Consider the following 10,835-nt stretch of genomic DNA (forward strand, 5'->3'; position numbering starts at 1 on the left):
TAAGGTGGCAGAGCCTGGGAACTGCGAAAGGCCTAAGCCCTTTTCATGCAGAGGTTCAAATCCTCTCCTTAACTATGATTTCAACACTTACCACACACATTATTAATCCCTTAGCATTCATTATTCCTGTTCTCCTAGCCGTTGCTTCTTAACCCTGATTGAACGAAAGGTCTTGGGCTACATGCAACTCCGAAAAGGTCCTAACATTGTCGGACCCTACGGCCTACTTCAACCCATCGCCGGATGGAGTGAAATTATTTATTAAAGAACCCATCCGACCATCCACTTCTTCCCCCCTCCTCTTTCTTATAACCCCCATACTAGCCCTTACTTTGGCCCTCACCCTCTGAACCCCAATACCCCTCCCATACCCAGTAGCCGACCTAAACCTGGGAATTTTATTTATCCTAGCGCTGTCCAGCCTCGCAGTATACTCAATCCTCGGCTCAGGCTGAGCATCCAACTCAAAATACGCACTAATCGGAGCCCTTCGAGCCGTAGCCCAAACTATTTCATATGAAGTAAGCCTAGGACTTATCCTCCTATGCACCATCATCTTTACAGGGGGCTTTACCCTTCAAACATTTAGCACTGCCCAAGAAGGCATTTGACTGATCCTCCCCGCCATACACTAGCTGCATATGGTACATTTCCACACTAGCAGAGACAAACGCGCCCCGTTCGACCTCACTGAAGGAGAATCAGAACTTGTCTCAGGCTTTAACGTAGAATATGCAGGAGGACCATTCGCCCTATTTTTCCTGGCAGAATATGCCAACATTCTGCTGATAAACACACTCTCCGCAACCCTATTCCTTGGGGCTACACACCTGCCCACCATCCCCGAACTCACCACCATCAACCTGATAACAAAAACAGCACTACTATCCGTACTATTCTTATGAGTCCGAGCCTCTTACCCTCGCTTTCCGATATGATCAGCCTATGCACCTAATCTGAAAAAATTTTCTTCCCCTCACACTAGCCCTGGTAATTTGACACCTGGCACTCCCTATCGCATTTCACTGGCATCCCACCCCAACTATAACACGGAGCTGTGCCCGAAGTTTAAGGACCACTTTTGATAGAGTGAATTATGGGGGTTAAAGTCCCCTCAACTCCTTCTAGAAAGAGGGGACTCGAACCCCATCCAAAGAGATCAAAACTCTTCGTGCTTCCACTACACCACCTTCTAGTATAGTCAGCTAATTAAAGCTGTTGGGCCCATACCCCAAAAATGAAGGTTAGAATCCCTCCTACACTAATGAACCCATATGTCCTAATTACCCTCTTATTTGGACTAGGCCTAGGAACCACCATTACATTTACAAGTTCACACTGACTACTCTCGCCTGAATAGGACTAGAAATTAATACTCTAGCCATTATTCCCCTGATAACCCAACACCACCACCCCCGAGCCGTTGAAGCAACAACCAAATACTTCCTCACTCAGGCCACCGCCGCAGCCATACTTCTTTTTGCAAGCACTACCAATGCTTGACTCACCGGACAATGAGAAATCCAACAAATAACACATCCCTTCCCAACAACCATAATCATTCTCGCCCTAGCACTAAAAGTAGGCCTAGCCCCATACACTCCTGACTCCCCGAAGTATTACAAGGACTTAGCCTCACTACCGGGCTTATCCTATCCACTTGACAAAAATTAGCCCCATTTGCCCTCCTCCTGCAAATCCAACCCGCCGATCCCTTCATCCTCATTACATTGGGCCTGACCTCAACTCTAGTCGGCGGCTGAGGAGGACTTAACCAAACACAACTACGAAAAATCCTTGCTTACTCTTCAATCGCTCACCTGGGCTGAATGATACTCATCCTCCAATTCTCCCCGACCATCACACTTCTTACCCTAATTACATATCTCCTGGCCCCCTCCTTTCTATTAATTGCCACACTAGCCATCTCATGAACTAAGACCCCCGCCCTAACATCCCTCACCCCCTAATTCTCCTCTCACTCGGAGGCCTCCCCCCACTAACCGGATTTATGCCCAAATGACTTATCCTTCAAGAACTTACCAAACAAGACCTATCAACACTAGCGACACTAACCGCACTCACTGCCCTCCTCAGCCTATTCTTTTCTACGCCTATCTTATGCAATAGCCCTTACCCTGTCCCCAAATAATGCCACCGGAACCACTCCCTGACGACTCTCATCCACCCCAATCTAACCTGCCACTAGCCCTCTCAACTACCACCTCAATCCTTCTCCTCCCCTCGCCCCCGCCGCAATAGCCCTTTTCACCCCCTAAGGTGACTTAGGTTAATATCCAGACCAAGGGCCTTCAAAGCCCTAAGCGGAAGTGAAAATCCTCCAGTCCCCGATAGAGCCTGCGAGACACTAACTCACATCTTCTGCATGCAAAACAGACGCTTTAATTAAGCTAAAGCCCTCCTAGATAGGCAGGCTTGATCCTACAAACTCTTAGTTAACAGCTAAGCGCTCAAGCCAGCGAGCATCCATCTAACTTTCCCCCGCCTAAACAACTAAAGGCGGGGGAAAGCCCCGGCAGACGCTAATCTGCTTCTCTAGGTTTGCAACCTAGCATGATTATACACCTCGGAACTTGGTAAGAAGAGGAATTGAACCTCTGTCTACGGGGCTACAACCCACCGCTTAAAACTCAGCCATCCTACCTGTGGCAATCACACGTTGATTTTTCTCTACCAATCATAAAGACATCGGCACCCTTTATCTAGTATTTGGTGCTTGAGCCGGAATAGTGGGCACCGCTCTTAGCTTGCTCATCCGAGCAGAACTTAGTCAGCCCGGCTCACTCCTGGGGATGACCAAATCTATAACGTAATCGTCACCGCCCACGCTTTCGTGATAATTTTCTTTATAGTAATGCCAATCATGATCGGAGGCTTCGGAAACTGACTAGTCCCCTTAATAATTGGAGCACCAGACATGGCATTTCCCCGAATGAACAATATAAGCTTCTGACTTCTCCCCCCTTCTTTCCTCCTTCTCCTGGCTTCTTCTGGGGTAGAGGCTGGAGCTGGGACCGGTTGGACTGTATACCCTCCCCTTGCTAGCAACCTCGCTCACGCTGGAGCATCCGTCGATCTGACCATCTTTTCTCTCCACTTAGCGGGTGTCTCCTCAATTCTTGGAGCCATTAACTTTATCACGACCATTATTAACATAAAACCCGCTACCGTCTCCATATATCAAATCCCCCTATTCGTCTGAGCAGTCTTGATTACAGCCGTTCTTCTTCTACTCTCCCTCCCAGTCCTAGCCGCCGGTATCACCATGCTTCTTACAGATCGTAACCTAAACACAGCATTCTTCGATCCTGCCGGAGGGGGAGACCCGATTCTCTATCAACATCTGTTCTGGTTCTTCGGCCACCCGGAGGTGTACATTCTTATCCTCCCCGGCTTTGGAATAATTTCACATGTCGTAGCCTACTACTGTGGGAAAAAAGAACCCTTCGGATACATGGGCATAGTCTGAGCTATAATAGCTATTGGCCTCTTAGGATTTATCGTATGGGCCCACCATATGTTCACCGTAGGGATGGACGTTGACACACGCGCCTACTTTACATCCGCAACTATGATTATTGCCATCCCAACTGGCGTAAAAGTCTTCAGCTGACTTGCAACAATCCACGGCGGAAACATTAAATGAGACACCCCAATGCTCTGAGCTCTCGGATTCATCTTCCTATTCACAGTCGGAGGCCTGACTGGTATTATCCTGGCCAACTCTTCCCTAGACATCGTTCTCCACGACACATACTACGTAGTTGCCCACTTCCACTACGTCCTGTCTATGGGGGCCGTATTCGCAATTGTTGCCGGCTTTGTCCACTGATTCCCTCTATTTACAGGTTACACCCTGCACAGCACATGAACAAAAATCCACTTCGGAATCATATTCGCAGGGGTAAACTTAACTTTCTTCCCTCAGCACTTCCTAGGACTAGCCGGAATGCCTCGACGATACTCAGACTACCCGGATGCCTACGCCCTATGAAACACTATGTCCTCCATTGGGTCTCTAGTATCCCTTGTAGCCGTTATTTTATTCTTGTTCATTATCTGAGAAGCATTCACTGCCAAACGTGGAGTCTTAGCAGTAGAATTCACCGCCACAAACATAGAATGACTTCACGGCTGTCCTCCCCCCTATCACACATTCGAACAACCTGCCTTTGTCCAAGCTCGAAATAACTAACGAGAAAGGGAGGAATTGAACCCCCATAGATTGGTTTCAAGCCAACCACATAACCGCTCTGTCACTTCCTTATAAGACACTAGTAAAACCATTACGCTGCCTTGTCAAGGCAAAATTGCAGGTTAGATTCCTGCGTGTCTTAGACAAACAATGGCACATCCTTCACAGCTAGGTTTTCAAGATGCAGCTTCACCATTAATAGAAGAACTCCTCCACTTCCATGATCACGCCCTAATAATCGTTTTCCTGATTAGCGCTTTCGTCCTATACATTATTGTAGCCATAATCACCTCTAAGCTAACGGACAAACTTATTCTAGACTCCCAGGAAATTGAGGTCATCTGAACCGTCCTCCCGGCAATTGTGCTGATTATGATTGCCCTCCCATCCCTCCGAATCCTTTACCTAATAGATGAAATCAATGATCCACATCTTACAATTAAAGCAATGGGCACCAATGATACTGAAGCTACGAATATACAGACTATGACGATCTCGGCTTTGACTCCTACATGGTCCCAACACAAGATCTTACTCCCGGCCAGTTTCGGCTCCTAGAGGCAGATCACCGAATGGTAATCCCCGTAGAATCCCCAATCCGAGTCCTCATCTCCGCAGAAGACGTACTTCATTCTTGAGCCGTACCATCCCTGGGCGTAAAAGTAGATGCAATTCCTGGCCGGCTCAACCAAACAACCTTTATTGTTAACCGACCAGGCATCCTCTACGGACAATGCTCTGAAATCTGCGGGGCTAACCACAGCTTCATACCCATTGTGATCGAAGCAGTTCCCCTGCCACACTTCGAAAACTGAACATCGCTAATAATGGCAGAATACACCTCGCTAAGAAGCTAAGTCAGGCAAGCAGCGTTAGCCTTTTAAGCTAAAGATTGGTGGCGCCTAATCACCCTTAGCGAATATGCCTCAACTAAACCCCGCCCCATGGCTCGCCATCCTAACCTTTTCCTGGCTCATCTTCCTAACAGTAATTCCTCCTAAAATTCTAGCCCACTCTTTCCCTAATGAACCTACCCCCCACAGCACAAAAGCTCCTAAAACTGATCCCTGAATGTGACCATGGCATTAAGCTTTTTTGACCAATTTATATCTCCAAATTTTTTAGGAATTCCGCTGATTGCTATGGCCATTGCCCTCCCATGGACCCTCTATCCAACACCATCAACTCGATGATTAAGCAACCGACTACTAACCCTTCAAAACTGATCAATCAACCGATTTACTCAACAGCTTCTTCTGCCTTTAAATCAAGAGGGGCACACAAATGAGCCGCCCTATTGGCCTCCTTAATAATTTTCCTGCTATCACTAAATATACTAGGCCTCCTTCCATACACCTTCACCCCCACCACACAACTATCTCTCAACCTAGGTCTCGCAGTCCCCCTGTGACTCGCAACAGTAATTATTGGAATGCGAAACCGACCAACCCACGCCCTAGGCCACCTTCTCCCAGAGGGAACCCCCTCCTGCTAATTCCAATCCTAATTATCATCGAAACAATCAGTCTCCTCATCCGTCCAATTGCTCTCGGAGTCCGACTAACAGCCAATCTCACAGCAGGACACTTACTAATTCAACTCATCGCCACCGCTTCTTTTGTCCTCCTTCCACTAATACCAACGGTGGCCGTCCTGACAACTGCCCTACTGTTTTTACTCACCCTCCTTGAAGTGGCCGTTGCTATAATTCAAGCTTATGTCTTCGTCTTACTTCTGAGCCTCTACCTACAAGAAAACGTATAATGGCACATCACTCACACCCCTACCATATAGTTGACCCCAGCCCATGACCCCTAACAGGAGCTATTGCCGCCTACTAATAACGTCAGGACTCGCAGTCTGATTCCACTTCCACTCCACCTCTTTGATACTACTCGGGACAATTTTACTTACCCTAACAGTAATCCAATGATGACGAGACATCGTACGAGAAGGAACATTTCAAGGCCATCACACCCCACCAGTCCAAAAAGGCCTCCGATACGGAATAATCCTCTTCATCACATCAGAGGTACTATTTTTCCTAGGCTTTTTCTGAGCATTCTACCACTCAAGCCTGGCACCCACACCAGAACTAGGAGGCAACTGACCCCCTGCGGGCATTACCCCCCTAGACCCCTTCGAAGTGCCCCTCCTTAATACAGCTGTTCTACTTGCCTCAGGGGTCACAGTCACCTGAGCTCACCACGCAATTATAGAGGGCAAGCGAAAACAAGCCATCCACGCCCTAGCCTTAACAATCCTCCTTGGTGCTTACTTCACCTTCCTCCAAGCCATGGAGTACAATGAGGCACCATTCACAATTGCAGATGGGGTCTACGGCTGCACCTTCTTCGTAGCCACTGGCTTCCACGGGCTCCACGTCCTTATCGGCTCCACATTTTTAGCTATTTGCCTTGCTCGCCAAATCTCACATCACTTTACATCAGAACATCATTTTGGATTCGAAGCAGCCGCATGGTACTGACATTTTGTAGACGTTGTATGACTTTTCCTATACATTTCAATTTACTGATGAGGATCATAATCTTTCTAGTATTAAAATAAGTATAAGTGACTTCCAATCACCCGGTCTTGGTTAAAATCCAAGGAAAGATAATGAGTCTAGTCTTAATAGTTGTCATCATTATGGCCTTAATCTCCACTATCTTGATCATTGTTTCCTTCTGACTGCCCCAAATAAACCCAGACCACGAAAAACTCTCCCCATACGAGTGTGGCTTTGACCCCCTAGGAACCGCCCGATTACCTTTTTCTCTCCGATTCTTTCTCGTCGCCATTCTTTTCCTTCTTTTTGACCTAGAAATCGCCCTTCTTCTGCCTCTTCCCTGAGGAGACCAACTAGAATCCCCCCTACTTACATTTTTATGGGCCTCAGCCATCCTACTGCTTTTAACCCTGGGCCTAATCTACGAATGAATGCAAGGCGGCCTAGAGTGGGCCGAGTAGATAATTAGTTTAAAAAAGACATTTGATTTCGGCTCAAAAGCTTGTGGTTAAAACCCACAATTATCCAAGTGACACCTTCTCACTTTGCCTTTACGTCTGCATTCATACTTGGCCTCACCGGTCTCGCCCTTCACCGCTATCACCTTCTCTCTGCCCTCTTGTGCTTAGAAGGAATGATACTTTCCCTGTTCATTGCCCTCTCACTCTGAACCCTCCAACTTGACTCTACTTGCTTTTCAGCATCTCCCATGCTCCTCCTGGCTTTCTCAGCATGTGAAGCAAGCGCTGGACTTGCACTCCTAGTAGCCACTGCCCGCACTCATGGCACTGACCATCTCCAAAGTCTCAACCTCTACAATGCTAAAAATGATTATCCCCACAATTATGCTCATTCCTACAACTTGACTAACACCCGCAAAATGGCTATGACCCGCAACTCTTGCCCACAGCCTCCTTATTGCCATATATAGCACAACCTGACTAACCTGTCTAGCTGAAACCAGCTGATCCACCCTTAACTCTACGTAGCAGTTGACCCCATCTCAATCCCCCTCCTAATACTGACCTGCTGACTACTACCACTCATGATTCTGGCAAGCCAAAACCACTTAGCCCTAGAACCTGCTAACCGACAACGAACTTACATTTCCCTATTGACCTCCTACAATTCTTCCTGATCCTAGCATTTAGCGCCACAGAAATAGCTTTATTTTACATCGCATTCGAAGCCACCCTCATCCCCACCCTGATTATTATTACTCGATGAGGTAACCAAGCAGAACGCATTACCGCAGGAGTTTACTTCCTATTCTACACCCTAATAGCCTCCCTCCCCCTACTTGTTGCCCTCCTCGTGCTCCAACACCATGCAGGATCTTTATCAATCCTAACAACACAATTCCTGTACCCAACCTACTACACATCCTACTCAAACAAACTATGATGGGCAGGATGTATGCTAGCCTTCTTAGTCAAACTCCCCCTTTATGGAGTTCACTTATGACTCCCAAAAGCACACACGTAGAAGCCCCCGTTGCAGGTTCAATGATTCTTGCCGCCGTTCTTCTCAAACTAGGAGGTTATGGGATAATGCGTATAATAGCCATCTTAGACCCCCTCACTAAAGAACTAAGTTACCCCTTCATCATTTTTGCCCTATGAGGCCTCGTCATAATAGGTTCAACCTGCCTTCGTCAAGCTGACCTAAAGTCCATAATTGCCTACTCATCAGTAGCTCACATAGGCCTCGTCGTAGCGGGGATCTTAATCCAAACCCAATGAAGCTTCACCGGTGCACTCATCCTCATGATCGCACACGGTCTGACAGCCTCCGCCCTATTCTGCCTAGCCAATACCAACTACGAACGCACTCACAGTCGAGTAATACTACTGACACGAGGCCTACAAATAGCCCTCCCACTAATAACAGCATGATGATTCCTCGCCACGCTCGCCAACCTAGCATTACCCCTCTACCCAACCTAATAGCAGAGCTAATAGTCCTTACCGCACTATGCAACTGATCTCCATGGACAATCCTATTTACAGGGGCCGGTGTCCTAATTACCGCAGCCTACTCCCTCTATATGTTCCTCCACCGAGGTCGCCTACCTCCCCATATCAAATCCCTAGACCCCTCACACTCTCGAGAACACTTAGTTATCGCACTCCACTTAACCCTGTTACACTTCTAATCTTCAAACCAGAACTAATTTGAACCTGACTGATCTGTAAATATAGTTTAACCAAAACCTCAGATTGTGATTCTGAAAACAGGGGTTAAAACCCCCTTATTCACCAAGAGAGGCCCGCCGGCAACGAAGGCTGCTAACCTTCGCACCCATGGTTAAACCCCATGGCTCACTTGCCCGCTTCTAAAGGATAACAGCTCATCCGTTGGTCTTAGGAACCAAAAACTCTTGGTGCAAATCCAAGTAGTAGCTATGCACCCAGCTTCACTTGCAATAACATCAAGCTTAATTATTATTTTTGCTGTCCTCGCATACCCCATTCTGACAACCCTTTCTCCCCTCCCTCAAAACCAAAACTGGGCACTCTCCCACGTAAAGACAGCAGTAAAACTAGCCTTCTTCATCAGCTTACTTCCCCTATTCCTATTCCTAAACGAAGGCCTAGAAGTAATTATCACCAACTGAAACTGAATAAATATTGCCACCTTTGACATAAACATCAGCCTTAAATTTGACCACTACTCAATTATCTTTACCCCAGTCGCACTATACGTGACCTGGTCTATCCTGGAATTTGCATCATGATACATACACGCAGACCCTAATATAAATCGCTTCTTCAAGTACCTTTTAATCTTCCTAATCGCAATAATCATCCTAGTTACAGCAAACAACATATTCCAACTCTTCATCGGCTGAGAAGGTGTGGGAATCATATCATTTCTCCTCATCGGCTGATGGCACGGCCGAGCCGACGCAAACACCGCAGCTTTACAAGCAGTTCTCTACAATCGCCTAGGAGACATCGGACTGATCTTCACCATAGCATGAATCGCAATAAACCTCAACTCATGAGAAATACAACAAATATTTGCCTCTGCCAAAGACATAGACCTCACCCTCCCCCTACTAGGACTCGTCATTGCTGCAACCGGTAAATCCGCTCAATTTGGACTCCATCCATGGCTCCCTCCGCCATGGAGGGTCCCACACCAGTCTCTGCCCTACTACATTCAAGCACAATGGTTGTGGCAGGTATCTTCCTCTTAGTCCGAATAAGTCCCTTAATAGAAAACAACCAGACTGCCCTCACCACCTGTCTCTGCCTAGGCGCCCTAACTACCCTCTTCACTGCCACCTGTGCCCTTACCCAAAATGATATCAAGAAAATCGTTGCCTTCTCCACCTCTAGCCAACTAGGTCTAATAATAGTTACCATTGGACTTAACCAACCACAATTAGCCTTCCTACACATTTGTACTCATGCATTCTTCAAGGCAATACTCTTCCTATTTCAGGCTCAATTATCCACAGCTTAAATGACGAACAAGACATCCGAAAAATAGGAGGCATGCATTGCCTCACCCCCTTCACCTCTTCATGCTTAACCATCGGAAGCCTAGCCCTCACGGGCACCCCTTTCTAGCCGGATTTTTCTCCAAAGACGCCATCATCGAAGCACTCAACACATCCTACCTTAACGCCTGAGCCCTTGTCTTAACCCTACTAGCAACTTCATTCACAGCCATCTATAGCCTACGTGTTATCTACTTTGTGTCAATAGGACACCCCCGCTTTAACTCCCTCTCCCCTATCAACGAAAACAACCCTGCGGTAATCAACCCCATCAAACGACTAGCGTGAGGAAGTATCATCGCCGGCTTGCTGATTTCCTCCAACATTATTCCAACCAAAACGCCCGTCATATCTATGCCTCCAATACTAAAACTGGCCGCTCTAACAGTAACAGTCCTAGGACTTCTAATAGCCCTAGAACTAGCAACCCTCACAAACAAACAATTTAAACCCACTCCCACCCTAATTCCCCACCATTTCTCCAACATGCTAGGGTTCTTCCCACCAATTATCCACCGTCTCGCCCCAAAACTAAATCTATTCCTAGGTCAAACCATCGCAAGCCAGACAATCGACCAAACTTGATTAGAAAAATCAGGCCC

General features: G+C 47.1%; 7 pseudogenes across 4 annotated transcripts; all 7 read left to right on the plus strand.

Moving 5' to 3' along the window:
* The first annotated feature begins 43 nt into the window (after positions 1–43).
* Positions 44–1,195, plus strand: LOC127140196 (NADH-ubiquinone oxidoreductase chain 1-like; annotated as a pseudogene).
* A 42-nt stretch (positions 1,196–1,237) lies between these two features.
* Positions 1,238–6,764, plus strand: LOC127140197 (NADH-ubiquinone oxidoreductase chain 2-like; annotated as a pseudogene). Its single transcript, XR_007810553.1, has one exon. The product of XR_007810553.1 is annotated as an NADH-ubiquinone oxidoreductase chain 2-like (transcript).
* Positions 2,939–6,764, plus strand: LOC127140194 (cytochrome c oxidase subunit 1-like; annotated as a pseudogene). Its single transcript, XR_007810551.1, has one exon. The product of XR_007810551.1 is annotated as a cytochrome c oxidase subunit 1-like (transcript).
* On the plus strand, positions 4,367–6,764 carry LOC127140201 (cytochrome c oxidase subunit 2-like; annotated as a pseudogene). Its single transcript, XR_007810557.1, has one exon. The product of XR_007810557.1 is annotated as a cytochrome c oxidase subunit 2-like (transcript).
* Positions 5,296–6,764, plus strand: LOC127140199 (ATP synthase subunit a-like; annotated as a pseudogene). The gene has a single exon (XR_007810555.1). The product of XR_007810555.1 is annotated as an ATP synthase subunit a-like (transcript).
* A 1,194-nt stretch (positions 6,765–7,958) lies between these two features.
* On the plus strand, positions 7,959–9,825 carry LOC127140202 (NADH-ubiquinone oxidoreductase chain 4-like; annotated as a pseudogene).
* On the plus strand, positions 9,130–10,833 carry LOC127140190 (NADH-ubiquinone oxidoreductase chain 5-like; annotated as a pseudogene).
* The last annotated feature ends 2 nt before the right edge of the window (positions 10,834–10,835 follow it).

This window comes from Lates calcarifer, unplaced genomic scaffold (assembly GCF_001640805.2).
Source record: "Lates calcarifer isolate ASB-BC8 unplaced genomic scaffold, TLL_Latcal_v3 _unitig_2421_quiver_1033, whole genome shotgun sequence".
NCBI classification, from domain to species: domain Eukaryota; kingdom Metazoa; phylum Chordata; class Actinopteri; family Centropomidae; genus Lates; species Lates calcarifer.